This window comes from Equus caballus, chromosome 3 (assembly GCF_041296265.1).
Source record: "Equus caballus isolate H_3958 breed thoroughbred chromosome 3, TB-T2T, whole genome shotgun sequence".
NCBI lineage: Eukaryota > Metazoa > Chordata > Mammalia > Perissodactyla > Equidae > Equus > Equus caballus.
The window spans coordinates 321,656-339,089 of NC_091686.1; the positions used below are offsets into that span (position 1 = coordinate 321,656).

Below are 17,434 nucleotides of genomic sequence, written 5' to 3' on the forward strand. Positions count from 1 at the left end.
AAGAAGATTTCCTCCTTGCCCAGCAACTCAGCCAATCAGAAACTGTCACCACTCCGAACTCTTGCTTTCCACCTACGGGTTTTCATTCAAAACAACCCCTCCCAACTTCCTCCGTTTTCTCCGCTGTTTGCTGACTTGCCTGTGACTTTTCAGGACAGGACTTGCTTGTCCTGAATTGCAACTCCTCTGCTATTCCCATATAAACCTATTTTGCTGGGAAAATAACTGGTTGTTTTGTTTGTTTAGGTTAACATTACATGGTGTCAGCAGTGAGATCCAGAGAAGACCCCCAACAACTCCAAGGCTGGTGGGCAAACGGGTGCTGGTACCCAGAGCCCACTGAGGTCACTGCTTTCTTGCCGACCCTGGAGTATGAGGTTAAGTTTTCTCCTAGATTCAATCTCTTCTCTCTTTGCATTTTGAGCTATCTAGCTTTATTCAAGATCTGTTTTATAAAGCCTTCATCCTTTCTGTATAAAAGCTTCATCCTTTCTGTTTAAAGCCTTTGTCCTTTCTAGGAGTACTTGTTTGGTGTAATTAGGCCTATTAGAAGTGTGCTAGCATTTGGCATGATTCCATCAGAATCAGGCTGTTTAGAAATTTTTCTTTTGCCCTGGAGAAAAACCTCAGAGAAATGGGATCCCAGGCATCTAAATGCTTTGAGGGCACTCCTCCTCCTCAGGGACCCCATCCAGTTTTATGTTTAAAGATTGCAGTCCATTCTGATGTGCATTTATAACTAAGTGGACCGACTTAACCAAAAGTAATTTAGATGCTAAAGTTTCTAAAAGACAAAATGACTTCAAAAACAGCTCTAAAAGGATCCTTCTAGCATACAAATAAAAAACCTTCAATTAAAAAAAACTGGTCACCTGAACAGGTAACCTAACTCTGCCAGAAAGTTTATATGAGTTTTGTACTTGAGATATGGCTAAAATTTTAAAATTTCTGTGTCTATCTGTATGCTATGTATGTCTGTGTATGTATGTAACAGATATGTGATATTTTTCTACCTCTGAATGGTATTGCCAAAATTAATTTGTAAAAGAGTTCTATTTAATTGCCTTAAGGAAAATCACATGCTTATATAAAGCATTCCTAAAAAAATATATTTCAGTAATATAACAGAACCTCACCCAAGTGCTTTTCAGGTTCACATGATCTGAGAAAATATCAGAATTAAAGCTAGTTTAAGTTTGTTGGTTTAATTGAAACAGGTAGGTCTTTAGAGTTGTCAGCATTAAATATAATATTTTTCTTCTACCTCAGTTTATTAGTCAAATAAGTTCATGTTATCTTTGCAGCAAAATTTGTGAGCAAAAAAAAAAATCACTTGAGATGACAGCCAACTTTGTCTAACGTCTCATGAAGTTTTTGTGAATAATCCGAACATAATTGTTGGGAACAAATTATTTAGATAGATGAAAATGGAATAAGAATTTTTAGGTACAATAATTACGATATGTGTGTTTAAAAAATAGCCTCCTTGGCCAGCCCAGCAGAGTAGTGGTTAAATTTGTGTGCTCTGCTGAGACGCCCCAGGGTTCACGGGTTCGGATCCTGGGCGTGGGCCTACACACTGCTCATCAAACCATGCTGAGGCAGCATCCCACAGACAAAATAGAGGAAGATTGGCACAGATGTTAACTCAGGGACAATCTCCCTCAAGCAAAAGGAGGACGACTGGAAACAGATGTTAGCTCAGGGTCAATCTTCCTCACCTAAATAAGGAAATAAAGAGCATCTCTGGGCCCAGCTCTGTGACCAAGTGGTTAAAGTTCCACATGCCCCACTTCAGTGGCCCAGGGTTTCACAGGTTTGGATCCTGGGCGTGGACGTGGCACCGCATATCAGGCCATGCTGAGGTGGCATCCCATAAAGCAGAACCAGAAGGACCTACAACTATAATATACAACTATGTACTGGGGGGCTTTGGGGAGAAGAAGAAAAAAAGAAGATTGGCAACAGATATTAGCTCAGGTGCCAATCTTTAAAAATATAAAAAACAAAATAAATGGAGTTGGGAGGCCAGAAAGGGGAGTTTTCGCACAGTACCACTCAAGGTCAATTACAGGAAAGACAGTCAATTACAGACCCCAACAGAAAAAAATGTGCATTGCATCCCGAATAGAAATTGACTACCCTAGCAATTCAGCCAATGAGAAACCATCACCACCTTGAGCTCTTGCTTTTCTCCAGTGGACTTTCATTTAAAACAACCCCTCCCAATTTCCTCCTTTTTCCCTATCAAAAAATGTTCCTCTCCTTTGATTGTTGGACTTGCCTATGGCTTTTGCCATAGAATGTGTTTCCAAATTGGAATTCTTTGGTTTTTCCCGAATAAACTCATTTTGCTGATAAAATAACTAGCTATTTTATTTTTAAGGCTCATAAGGGAAACCTTTTTTTTTTTTAAAGATTGGCACCTCAGCTAACAACTGTCGCCAATCTTTTTTTTTTTTTCATTTCTTCGCCCCAAAGCCCCCCAGTACATAGCTGCATATTCCAGTTATAGATCCATCTGGTTGTGCTATGTGGGTCACCGCCTCAGCATGGCCTTATGAGTGGTGCCATGTTCGCACCGAGGATCCAAACCAGTGAAGCCCTAGGCCACTGAAGCAGAGTGCGCGAACTTAACCACTTGGCTGGCCCCCAAAACCTCTTTTAATTATGGCCTTTTGGAAACAGCCTCATCATAATCCTACGACAAATTAATCTTTTCACTTGCTTTTTCTAAAGAGTTAGAAAGTTCAGAATTCGCAGAAGTCTCTCTTTCCTCTGGACTATTAACTGACTCTGGGTTCTTACCCAAATTCATGGTTTCTGAATTTGCGACCTCATAAGCTGTATTAGTGGGCAACCTATTTGGTTCCAAACAGTTCTTTTGAGATAACAATACTGTCTTAATACATCTTCAGAGTTTTGCTATTTTTGTGAAGAGTTGTGAAGAGCTATTACTTCATGTTTATTCCCCCACTGTATCTTCCCAATGCTCTCAGTTAATTCTACAAGTTTGTTCTCTTCCTGTGTTCACTGTTCTATTTTCTCTTCCTAACTAACAGAAGCCTCCCATTGATCCACTTTACTAAATCCTCATGGTTACCTTAAGCAGGAACGTCCAGGAAGCATACAAGACTCCGGATTTGCCTCCAGAAGAAGAGGCTTTTTCCCCTGGGATGAAGTAAGTGCCAGTGACAACATGATTAGAAACTTCTCCCTAATATTGAGAGAGCTAGCCAATTCTAAAGCCAAAAACAGTAGCAGCCCAATGATTACTTAACTCACTAGCTAATGTAGTCTTAGCTCTCAATTACCTACTTGCCGAGCAGGAAGGTGTGCAATAGTGGCCACCACCTATAGCACATGGACAAACTCCTCTGGGGAAATAGAAACTCAATTGCATACAATCATGGAGCAAGCATACTGGTTGCAACAAGTCTCACCTGGCTCTCCATGGTCCCTTGATTTGTTCAGTTGGCTACTTTCAGGCCTAGGATCCTACTTTAGAACCATCGTACAATTTGGAATTGTCATGCTACTTATTTTCTTTTTCTTTGTTTTTTTAGGAAAATTAGCCCTGAGCTAACATCTACTGCCAATCCTCCTCTTTTTGTTGAGGAAGACTGGCCCTGAACTAACATCTGTGCCAATCTTCCTCTACTTTTATGTGGGACGCCTGCCACAGCATGGCTTAATAAGCAGTACGTATGTCCACACCCAGGATCCAAACCTGCAAACCCCAGGCCACCGAAGTGGAGCACACGAACTTAACTGCTACCCCCCCAGGCCGGTCCCTGTCATGTTACTTTTGATTCTGTTTTGTATAATTATTTTTAAGTTTTGTACTTGTTGCCTCCCAAACCTTTTATAAAAACAATATATCCAATAACGTGATGCTGATTCGACACTGCAAAATGATCTCCAACACTTATGACCTTGATAAAACATAGACTTTAGACGGGAAGGGCCTGAGTTCTCCCTCCTACCCCTCCTTATTACTCAAATATTACCTCAATAGGTTTCTAATCTGTGAACTTTCCCTCTGACATGAGACACAACATCCAGGAAGGCTCTCTTCTTGGCACCAAGGAACAAAAGCCACTGAATCAGGAAAACCTGACTCTTGATCAGCAATGCTTTCAAAGAAAGGTCTTGATCAAAAGGGAGAATGTGGGAACCAGCCCAGTGGCATAGTGGTGAAGTTTGCGAGCTCTGCTTTGGCAGCCCAGGGTTCGCAGGTTTGGGTCCCCAGCAGAAGGAAGGAAGATTTCCTCCTTGCCCAGCAAACAAGCCAATGAGAAACCATCCCACCCTGAACTTGCTTTCCACCAATGGAGTTTTGTCCAAACAGCCCCACCCAACTTTCTCTTTTGCTCTATAAAGTAATGTTCCTCTCTTTTGTTTGCCTATGGCTTTTGCTGTAACTTGCTTGTCTCAAATTGCAATTCATCTGCTATTCCCAAATAAACCCATTTTGCTGGTAAAATAACCAGTTTGTTTTATTTGTTTAAGTCAACAGTAAAAATACTGAAAAAGCAGAACTCTAGCTTGTATTTAAGAGAAAAACTTTAATAACTGATTTCCAAAACACACCTGCACTTCAGGTGTGTCCAAGTCCACATTTTATTAAGTATATCATTTGGTTCTTCAAATCACAACTAAAAACATTAATTTTTTAAAAAGATATATATGCCAGAGATAGGCATGTTTATCATTTTTTCATTTTACATCTTTGTTCAAATCAAGTTCAAAAGTATTAATTCACTTATTTAAGACTAAACATATGCCCAAGAAAATCATCTATGCCCACATTCAGAACTATCAAAAACTGTTAAATGAGAAACAGTACACACTCACATTCAATTAACAGGCTGATGTCCATTATGTAATGAAAAGGTTTAACGTAACATTCCTGCAACTGAGCTAATTATCACCATGATAACAACAAACTACTACTACCTCCACCAAATCCATTTATAAAAAGAGCTCCCTGTAAAAACAACTGTAAAATGGGTTGGACAAGTTGGATACTATTAATCCAAGAGTTAAGGACAATACAACGTGTACTCTGTGTTGAAGACTATTAATGAATTGCTCTAATGTTGCATTTCCAGGATTTTAAAAAGAAAAAAAATCCAAAATATTATTTACTGATAATATTGTTTGTAGGGGCAACTACATCAATTGACTCCTTGAACATAAATTGTTTTTACATTTTTCCAAGCAATACTGTAAACAAACCTAAGAAAAAAGTCCTTGTCTTATTTTGTTTCCTAGAGTAAAAGGAGCTAAAAAAGTAACCACGCTATAAACAATTCATTCCAATCCTTTATTACACAGAGAAGCAAAAATCACTGTTAGAAGGTATAAAATTCATAAAATCATGCTCGGTGTCAAAACATTCATCAAATAGAAAACAAAATAGCTCTATTAGAAAAACAGAAAAAAAATACCTAAGATAATAATTAAAACAACAAATACACAAAAAAATACCAGGAAGAACAAATGTTGTATGATTCCACTTACATGAGTTACCTAGAATAGGCAAATTCATAGACAGAAAGTAGGAGAGAGGTTACCAGGAGTTGGGAGGAGTGGGGAATGGGAAGTTGTTGTTTAAGGGGTGCAGAGTTTCAGCTTGGGATAACAAGAAAAGTTCTGGAAACGAACGGTGGTGATGGTTGTACAACACTGTGAATATACTTAATGCCATGGAACTGTATACTTAAAAATGGTGAAAATGGTAAACTTTATTTTATGTAGATTTTACTAAAGTTGTTTTAAAGATTTTTTTTTTCCTTTTTCTCCCCAAAGCCCCTCGGTACACAGTTGTATATTCTTCGTTGTGGGTCCTTCTAGTTGTGGCATGTGGGACGCTACCTCAGCGTGGTTTGATGAGCAGTGCCATGTCCGCACCCAGGATTCGAACCAATGAAACACTGGGCCACCCGCAGCGGAGTGCGCCAACTTAACCACTCGGCCACGGGGCCAGCCCCTAAAAATGTTTTAAATACTGAAGTTATTTCTTCCAAAGAGATTTATAATTACTCAAGTCAAATTATGTCAGAACATAACTAATTTAATTTTAGACTAAGAATAGGAATAATCTCTCACCTTGGAAAACATTACCAAATCCTTTTCATCCTGGTGGTGCTTCATGGCACTGGAAAAACATAAATTATATTTCTCTTGTATAATCCTTCTCTGACACTTCCACCACTGTCCTTAAGACACATTTGTATAAAACATAATATAGGGGCTGGCCCCGTGGCCAACCAAGTGGTTAAGTTCACACACTCTGCTTCAGCAGCCTGGGGTTCGGATCCTGGGCATGGACCTACACACTGTTCATCAAGCCATGCTGTGACAGCATCCCACATAGAAGAACTAGAAGGACATACAACTAGGATATACAACTATGTACTGAGGCTTTGGGGAGAAGAGAAAAAAAAGAGGAAGACTGCCAACAGATGTTAGATCAGGGCCAACTCCCCCCCCCCACCAAAAAAAAGAAAGAAAAGAAAAGAAAATTAGCTCCTTTAAAAAAAAAAAAAACTATCAATTTGGTTGATCCACAAGATTGCTCCCAAAACAATGTGCTAATACCTCCTTTAAAAAAGAAAAAAAAAAAAAGGCTCTCCAGTCTTTTAAAATTACTCAAATTTAAAATGATAAATATATGTGTAAATACAACTGTGTACATATATTTTTATTTCCTTCTATTTTTTCTTTTGAAGACATATGATTGGTTAAAGAAGATATCAGCAAGTTTTTCTGTAAAGGGTCCCAGAGCGAACATTTTAGGCTTGTGGGTCACATAACTGTGTCTCATATTTTTCTTTTTCCTTTTTCTTAGTAACTCTTTAAAAAGGCAAAAACCATTCTTAGCTTGTGGGTCCTAGAGAAACAAGCCAGGAGCCAGATTTGGTATGGGAGCCATATTTTGCCCACTTCTGACTTAAAGCAAAAAGTATAACATTGTATTGTTGAGTTTGTAACATTTATAGATGTAACAAACATGATAACTATAGCAAAGGTGACCAACCTTTCCAATTTGCCCAGGATTGAGGGAGTTGCCCATACAGAAGAATTTCAGTGCTAAAACCAGGAAATTCGCAGGTAAACAGAATATAAACTGATCACTCTAATAATAGCACAAAGATTGGGAGAAGTTTTAAAGGGAACTAGACTGTTACAAAGTTCTTATATTTTTCCTAAACTAATCCAGTATTGCCTCTAAATAGACTGTGATGTTAGGTTGTGTAATATAATTCAAGCAAAGAAAAAAAAGGTAAAAAACCCATAGAGAAATTAAAACATAGTACCCAAAACATGTGATTAAGACAAAAGAGGGAAGAAAAAGGGAAACAGAACAAAAAGCACTGAGACAAAAAAGAAATAGCAAAAAGATTAAATCCAAACATATAAATAGTTACATTAAACACAAATGGATTAATTCTCCAATCAAAAGGCAGATATTGTTAAATGGACAAAAAGGCAAAACCACACTAAGCTATTCACAAGAAACACACTTTATGTTTATACAAGTATAATTGACATACAACAGCCTATTAGTTTCAGGTATACATCATAGTGATTCAATATTTATATACATCACAAAATTATCACCATGATAAGTCCAGTTACTATCTGTCATCACACAAAGTTATTACAATATTATTGACTATATTCCCCACGCTGTACATTCATCCTCATGACTTATTTATTTTATAACTGGAAGTTTGTACTCTTAATCCTCTTCACCTATTTCACTCCCTACCCCCCCCCCACAAACCCTCCTCCCTCTAGTAACCACCATTTTGGTTCCTGTATCTATGAGCCTGGTTTTGTTTTGTTTTCTTCATCTGTTTGGCTTTTTTTCCCTTCTCCCCAAAGCGCCAGTGCATGGTTCTACATCCTAGCTGTAAGTTCTTCCAGTTTCTCTATGTGAGCCACTGTCACAGCACGGCAACTGACAGACCAGTGGTGTGGTTCCATGACTAGGAAGTGAACCTGGGCTGCCAAAGTGATGAGAACACCAAACGTGAACCACTAGACCATCAGGGCTGGCTCCAACTGTTTTGCTTTTAAATTCCACATATAAGTGAAATCATATGGTATTTGTCTTTCTCTGTCTGACTTATTTCACTTAGCATAATATCCTCCAGGTTTATCTATGTTGTCGCCAGTGGAAAGATTTCATTCTTTTTTATGGCTGAGTGACATTCCATTGTATATATCTACCCCACATCTCCTTTATCCATTCATCTATCAATGAAACCTTAGGTTATTTCCATATCTTGGCTACTGTAAATACTGCTGCAGGGAAGAGAGGTGTGCATATCTCTCTTTGAATTAACATTTTCACTTTCTTCAGATAAAACACCTCAGATAAAGCACAATTGCTGGGTCATACAGTATTTCTATTTTTAACTTTTTGAGAAACCTCCATACTATTTCCCATAGTGGCTGCACCAATTTACATTCCCACCGTCAGTATACAAGAGCTCCCTTTTCTCGACAACCTCACCAACATGTTATTTTTTTGGCTTTTTGATAATAGGCATTCTGAGAGGTGTAAGGTGGTACCTCATTGTGGTTTTAATTTGTATTTCACTGATGATTAATAATGTTGAGCATCTTTTTATGTACCTTTTGGACATCTGTACATCTTCTTTGGAAAAATATCTACTTGTAACTCCTCTGCCCATTTTTTAATTAGGTTGGGTGGGGTTTTTTTGATATTAAGTTGTATAAGTCCTTTACATATTTTGGATATTAACCCCTTAATGGATTATGATTTGCAAATATCTTCTCCCATTCAGTAGGACGCCTTTTCATTTTGTTGATGGTTTCCTTCGCTGCACAAGAGCTTTCTAGTTTGATGTACAAGAAATACACTTTAAATACAAAGATGCTAACAGGTTGAAAGAAAAAAAAAGAAAAAACATATGTCACTGTGAGATAATAGAACAAACAGATATATTAATCTCTGTCGTGGGTTCCTGGTACAGAGCTCCTAAATCTTTTGGGGGTTTCCCAGGTGACAGCAGTATCTTTTGTTCTAATGAGGTGACTCTTGGTGGGCTCCTGGGTGGGGGATGGCCACCAGAAAGACCAAGCCATGATCAGAAGCTTGGAATTTTCAGCCCAACTCCCAATTCTCCAGCATTTGGGAACCTCCCTGACCTTGCCCTATGTAAGTAACTCTTCATTTGGCTGTTCATCTGTATCCTTTATTATTCCTTTACTATACAATAATCTAGTAAATATAAGTAAATGTTTCCCTGAGTTTTGTAAGCTGTTCTAGCAAAAATCTGAATTCAAGGGAGAGGAGGTCAGGGGACCTCTGATTTGTAGCCAAGTAGGAGAGAACCTGTAGGAAACCTGTAGGAAATTCTTGCAATTGGTATCTGAAGTAGGCGGCAGTCTCATGGGACTGAGCCTTAATCTACGGTATATGTCACTATCTCCAAGTAGACAGTGTCATCAGAATTCAGTTAAATTCTAGGACAACCAGCTGGTGTCACAAAGAATTGCTTGGTGTAGGAAAAAACCACACAAATCTGGTATCAGACGTGTCGGGAGTGTGGTAGTAACATGAGAGTAAAGGAGAGGGAGAAGTGAGTTTTTCCTATTCCACCACACAAACAGCAAGTATAAGAAGGTTAGACTGGCTACTATAAAATCAGACAAAGCAGATTTCAAGATAAACAGCATTTACTGGAGACAAGGAGAGACATTTAATAACAGAAAGGTCAATACATGAGGAAGATAGAAAATTATAAATGTATATGTGCTTAACGATAGAGTTTCAAAATAAATGAACAAACATTGAGAGCACTAAAAAGAGAAACATTCAAATCCACAATCATAAGTGGATGTTTCTAACACACTTCTCTCAGTAATTTATAAAACTAGACAAAAACCTGAGTAAAGATACTTGAACGAAAATATCAACAACCTTAAGATAAGAAAAATTTGTAGAACACAACACCCAACAGCTGAAAGAATATCCACTCGTTTCAAGTGCACAAGGACAGTTACCGAGGCAGACCGTATACTGCGCCATAAAATAATTCTCAGATTCCAAAACGCCAAAATCTTAGAGAAATGCCATCTGACCACAACAGAATTAAACTGAAAATCGATAAAAATAGGATATCTAGAAAGCCCCAAGTGTACAGAATTTAAACACTCTTCTAAAAACTACAGGTTCAAAGAAGAATCAAAAGGGAGTTCAGAAAATATTATAAACTAAATAATAATCAAAAAACAACATATCGAAATTTGTGGGATGCAGTTAGCCAGTGTTGAGAGAGAAATTTATAACTTGAAATGATTATATTAGAAAAGAAATGTCTAAAATTAATTATCTTTCTTCATAAAGCTGGAAAAATAAGAGCAAACTAAAACTAAAGCAGAAAGATGAAAACAGTAAACAAAATCAATGAAAAAGAAAACAGGCAAGAGAGAAAAATCAATAAATCAAAAGCTGGTTCTGTGAAACTATCAAAATTGATAAACTTCTAGGCAGATTGATGGATGTAAGAAATGATGCAATTTAACAAAACATCAAGTGTGAAAGAGGACACCACTACAGAATCTACAGACATTAAAAAGATAATAAGGTAATATTATAAACACTATATCAACAAATTAATCCAGATGAAATGGACATACTCCTAAAAACTACACACACTTTCAAAACTGATTCAAGAAGAAACAGAAATATAAACAAATCTATAACAAGAAAGTGAATCATAATCAAAACAACAGCCAACAAAGCACAGTTCAGCACCAGATGGCTTCACTTGCGAAGCCTACCAAACATTTAACGAATTAAATCCTTCTCGGGACCAGCCCTGTGCCCAAGTGGTTCAAGTTCTGAGCACTCTGCTTCGGCGGCCCAGATTTGCAGGTTCGGACCCCTGCAGATGCAGACCTACTCCACTCACGAGCCTTGCTCTGGAGGCATCCCACATACAAAGTAGAGGAAGATTGGCACAGATGTTAGCTCAAGGAGAATCTTCCTCACTCCTTCCCCTAAAAAAAAGGAATTAAATCCTTCTCAAGGTCTTTGAAAAAACGAAAGAGAGGGAACAATTCATAACTCATTCTATGAGGCCATCATTACTCTGATACCAAAGCCAGACGAAGTCAGCACAAGAAAAGAACACTGCAGACCAATATCCCTCATGAACACGGATGCAAAAATCTCCAAAAAAATATTACCAAACCAAATCAAGCAACATATTAAAATGATTATCTACCATGACTATGTGGGATTTAGGAAAGCCACGGTAGTTCAAAATAGGAAGATCAATCAATATAATACACCCCTTCCCCATTAATAGAATGGAAACAAAAAAAACACATAAGCATTTCAAGTGATGCAGAAAAAGCATGTTACAAAATCTAACACTGTTCATGATAGAATGCTGAACAAATGAGAAATAGAAAGGAACTTCCTCAACATGATAAAATGAATTTATGAAAAACCCAGAGCTAACAACCTACTCAACAGGAGGGACTGAAAGCTTTCCTTCAAAGACCAAGAACAAGATAAGCATGTCTGCTGCTGCTGCTTTTATTCAACACTGTAATGGAAAGCCAGAGAAATCAGACAAGAAAAAGAAATACAAGGCATCCAAATTGAAAAGGAGAAGTAAATCTCTCTCTATTCACAGGTCACATAATCTTATAAATAGGAAATCCTAAACAATACACACATACACACAATATTAAAGCTAATGAACGAATTCAGCAATGTTACAGGATACAAGATCAACAAACAAAAATAAGTTTTATTTTTATACACTAGCAAAGAACTATCCAAAAGTGGAATTAAGAAAACAATTCCATTTATAAGATCAAAAAAAATAATTTGAAATAAATGTAACCAAGAATATGCAAGACTTGTACACTGAAAACTACATACCATTGCTAAAAAATTAAAGACCTAAATTAAATGGAAAGACAATCAAGTTCATGGATTGGAAGACTTAATATTGTTTTAATATTGTTAAAATAGCATTTCCCAAATTGATCTACAGAGTCAATGTAATTCCTATCAAAATTCCAATGGCCTTTTTTTCAGAAATGGAAAAGCTAATCCTAAAATTCACATGATTTGCAAGGGATTCTGAAAAGCCAAAACAATCTTAAGACAGAAAAACAAAACTGAAGGACTTGCATTTCCTGATTTCAAAACTTGCTACAAAGATACAGTAATCAAAACACTGTGCACTTGTGGTTTCCAGTTCCAAATGTAAGGAGCATGAAAGTCACCACTCTGCCCTAACAAGTAGAAAGCTGAACAAACTGAAAAACCAACAACTCTTCTTAGATCTGTAAGAGAAGTAAGGTCCCGGGGCAAACCACTGCCCCAAAATTGGAGAAGCAGAGATGAATATAGAGAATCTAAACTGACCAAAACAGAAATTCAAAAGCAAAAAAACCTCTGTAGGAACCAGTGCCAGGGTAGGAAAAACTCAATTATAATTGACAAATTGCTGGAGGCTCAGTGTGGACATGTCTGAAAGAAAAACTCCAGGGGGACTCAGCCATAGGAGGTCCCCCACACTTTTGTTAGTTTTACCTCCAGGAGCTCAACCAGGTTCTTACAGTATCAGAGAAAAATCCCCCTGTGCTTTTGGCAGAAGGAAGAGAAAAGGAAGCATTTTGAAATATGCCAGAGCACTCTATTATTCTTAACAAGCCCTGGCCTCAGGAGAAAATATTTAACCAAAGCCTAACTTGCTATGGTTTTATTAGTACCTGACTCGAGAGAAGAGAAATACCCAACTCCAGCACACTCTAGCCATCTAAGGGGAGACACAGGGCATGTGGGGGGGGGGGGGGCAGGGATAGGAGGAATAAGGAGCACTTGTGAGGTCCACAGTCCAGAGGCTCACCAAAAGGCTAAGACCTAATCACAGGACTAAAGAATGCTTCCTCACCCTACATCTTACCACCACGTTACTGAAGGCCTATCTATAGCAGTTTCTTTTATCTAGTACATCATGTCTGGCCATCAAGAAAAAATTACAAGGCATACTAAAAGGCAAAAAATACAGTTTGAAGAGACAGAGCAAGCGTCAGACCCAGACATGGCAAGGATGTTGGAATCATCAGACTGGGAACTTAAACAACTACGATTAATATGCTAGGGCTCTAACGGAGAGACAGCAGACAACAACAGATGGGCAATGTAAGCAGAGGAAAATCCTAAAAAAGAACCAAAAACAATGACAGAGATCAAAAAAACTAACAAAAATGATGAATAAATTTGAGGGGCTTACTAGCAGCCTGGACAGAGCTGAGAAAGGAATTTCTGAACTTGAGGCTATATCATTAGAAATCTCCAAAAATGAAAAGCAAAGAGAACAAAGACTGAAAAATACAGAAAAAGTCGGACACCAGCAAAAGTGTAACATACGCATAATGGGAACACTAGAAAGAGAAAAAGGAACAGAAGATATATTTGAAACAATAATGACTGAGAATTTCCCCAAATTAATGTCAGACACCAAACCACAGATCCAGGAAGTTCAGAGAACACCAAGCAGGATAAATTACAGAAAAGCTGTACCTGGGCATACCATTTTCAAACTGTAGAAAATCAAAAATAAAGAAAAATTTCTGAAAGAAATCAGAGGAAAAAAAAAACCCTTATCAATATTAGGAACAAAGATAAGAATTACATCTCCTCGTAAACCACGGAATCAAGAAGAGAGTGGTGTTTAAACTGCTGAGAGAAAAAAACACCAACTGGAATTCTGTACCCTGTGAAATTATCCTTCAAACGTGAAGGAGAAATAAAGACTTTCTCAAGCAAACAAAAACTGAGGGAATATGTTGCCAGTAGATGTGTCTTGTGAGAAATGTTCAAAGAAGTTCTTTAGAAAAAAAGAAAATAACACAGGTCACAAACTTGGATGCATATAAAGAAAGAACGAGCATCAGAGAAGGAACAAGTGAGGGTAAAACAAAAACTTATTTTTCTTATTCTTAATTGATCTAACAGATAACAATCTGTTCAAAGTAATAATAGCAACATCCCTTTATCATCCCTTTAACGTCCCTTTATCAGAAATCCAGTAAAGACACAGCTGAATGCAACAATCATCAATCAACTGGATATTACCGGCATCTTAGTCCATTCAGGCTGCTCTAACAAAATATCACATACTGGGTACCTTATAAACAACAGAAATTTACTCCTCACATTTCTGGAGGCGAGGAAGTCTAAGATCAAGGTGACAGCATGGTCACATTTTTGTGAGAGCCCTCTTCCTGGTTCATAGCAGGCTCTTTCTCACTGTGTCCTGAGACAGCAGACGGTATGGGGAGTTCTGTGGAATCTTTTTTATATGAGAGTACTAATTCCATTTATCAAGGCTCCACCCTCATAACTTCATCATCTCCCAAAGGCCCCACCTACTAATACCACCATCTTTGGGAATTATGATTTCAACATATGAATTGTGGGACAACACAACATTCAGACCATAGCAACATCTATACACTACCTCATCCAACAACAGCAGAATACACATTATTCTAAAGCCTACATGGAACAATCACCAAGATAGACCACATTCTGAGCCATAAAACAGATCTAACAAATTTAAAAGAAAAAGCATACATTGTCTGTTCTCAGACCACAACTGAATTGATTATAACAAAATAACTGGAAAATCACAAAATATACAGACATTAAACAACACATTTTGAAATAACACATGGGTGAAAAAAGAAATCTCAAGATAACTTTTTAAATATTTTGAACTAAATGAAAATACAAACAATATCAAAATTTGTTGGATGCAGTGAAAGCAGTGCTTAGAGGAAAACTTACAGCATTGAACGTATATATTATAAAATAAAAAATCTGAAATCAATAATCTAAGCTTCCCCTTAGAAAAAGAGGAAAAAAGAACAAATTAAATCAAAGCAAGCAGAAAAAAAAATAATAAAAATTAGGGAAGAAATCAATGAAATTAAAACAGGAAAATCAACAAAACCAAAAGCTGGTTCTTTGAAAATATCAATAAAATCAATAAGTCTCTAGCCAAGCTAAGAAAAAATAGAAGGCACAAATTATTAATAGCAGAAATGAAAGAGGGAACATCACTACAGATCCCAGGGACATTAAAAGGATAATAAAAGGATACTATGAACAACTCTATACCACAGATTTGATAACCTAGATGAAATGGATCAATTCCTTGAAAGATCCAATCTGCCAAAACTCACAAAAGAAACAGACAACCTGAATAGGTCTATATCTATTAAAGAAACTGAACCAATAATTAATAACCTTCCAAAGCAGAAAGCGCCAGACCAGATGATTTCCCTGGTGAATTCTATCAAATAGTTAAGGAATAAATACGAATTCTCTATAATCACTTTCAAAAGATAGAAGCAGAAGGATTACAACCTAAGTCATTCTATGAGGCCAGCATCACTCTAATACCAAAACCATATAAAGACACAACAAGAAAACTATAGACCAATATCTCTCACAAACACAGATGCAAAAACTCTGAACAAAATATTAGCAAACAGAAAGACCTGTACACTGAAAACTATAAGACACTGTTGAAAGAAATCAAAGACACAAAGAAACGGAAAGAGAGTCTGTGCTCATAGATTGGAAGAATTAACAGTTAAAATGTCTGTATTTTTAAACCTACATCTTCATCAAAAATAACTTAGGTAATTTTAAAGCAAATTTCTAAAGCTTTATAGATGATGATTATCCTTGCCTTGTTAACAGGTCAAGTTAAATTGATCAGACTGTAGCATAATGGAAAAAAAAACTAAAACAAATGGATGGAAATAAGCACTCCCATAACTCCATAGCTGGGAGGGTAAATCAGCAAATCTTCCTGGAAAGCAGGAGTTTAAAACAAAAAAAAACTTTCAATTTAAAAAAAAAGTCTGTACTTCCTAAGGCAATCTACAGATTCAATGCAATCCCTATAAAGTCCTAACAACATTTTTCACAGAAATAGAACAAAGAACCTTAAAATTTATATGGAACAACAAAAGTCCCCAAATAGCCAAAGCAATCCTGAGAAAAAAGAACAAAGCTGGAGGTATCACACTCCCTGATTCCAAAATATACTATAAAGCTATAGTAACCAAAACAACATGGTACTGGCACAAAAACAGACACACAGATCAATGGAACCGAACTGAGAGCCCAGAAATAAACCCACACATTTATGGACAGTTAATTTTTGACAGATGGGCCAAGAACATACAATGGAGAAAGGATAGTCTCTTCAATAAATAGTGTTGGGGAAATTGGACAGCCATATGCCAAAAAAAAAAAAAAATGGAAGTAGACCATTATCTTACACCATACACAAAAATTAACTCAAAATGGATTAAAGACTTGAATGTAAGACCTGAAACCACGAAACTCCAAGAAGAAAACAAAGGCAGTATGCTCTTTGATATCATGGTCTTAGCAGTATCTCTTTTAGTACCATATCTCCTCAAGGAAGGGAAACAAGAAAAAACAAACAAATGTGACTACATCAAACTAAAAAGCTTCTGCACAGCAAAGGAAACCATCAACAAGACAAAAAGACAACCTAACAATGGGAGAAAATATTTGCAAATCATATATCTGATAAGGGGTTAATATCCAAAATATATAAAGAACTCATACAACACAACAACAAAAAAATGAGCAAACCAATTCAAATGGGTAGAGGATCTGAACAGACATTTTTCCAAAGAAGACAGACAGATGGCCAACAGACATAGGAAAAGATGTTCAACATCACTAATAACTAAGGAAATGCAAATCAAAACCTCAATGAGATACCAACTTAGACCTGTCAGAATGGCTATAATTAAAAAGACAAAAAATAACAAGTGTTAGGATGTGGAGAAAAGAGAACCCTCATACACTGCTGGTGGGAGTGTAAATTGGTGCAGCCACTATGGAAAACAGTAAGGAGATTCCACAAAAAATTAAGAATAGAACTACTATAAGATTCAGCTATATCATTTCTGGGTATTTATCCAAAGAACACGAAATCACTAATTCAAAATGACATATCCATCCCTATGTTCATTGCAGCCTTATTCACAAAGCCAAGACTTGGAAACAACCTAAGTGCCTATCAACAGATTACTGGATAAAGAAAATGCGGTATATATATATACAATAAAAACTTCAGCAGCTAAAAAAAAAGATGAAATCTTGCCATTTGCAACAACACAGACGGACCTTGAAGGCATTAAGCTAAACAAAATAAGTCAGACAGAGAAGGCCAAATACCATATGATTTCACTCATATGTGGAAGACAAAAAACCAAACAAAAACAAATACACAGAGAATAGACTGGTGGATATCAGACGGGGAGGGGGGTGGAGGGAGAACAAAAGGGATAAAAGGGCACATACGTA

At 37.0% G+C, this 17,434-nt stretch overlaps 1 protein-coding gene and 1 long non-coding RNA gene across 2 annotated transcripts in view; one reads left to right on the forward strand and one right to left on the reverse strand.

Annotated features, from left to right (window-relative positions):
- The window catches only part of C3H16orf87 (chromosome 3 C16orf87 homolog), an 84,885-nt gene that overhangs the window by 61,279 nt on the left and 6,172 nt on the right, over positions 1–17,434 (reverse strand). The gene's annotated exons all lie outside the window — the stretch shown is intronic.
- On the forward strand, positions 123–4,486 carry LOC106782945 (uncharacterized). Its single transcript, XR_001380360.3, has 3 exons — positions 123–377; positions 3,113–3,181; positions 3,567–4,486. It is a non-coding gene; the product is annotated as an uncharacterized lncRNA (long non-coding RNA).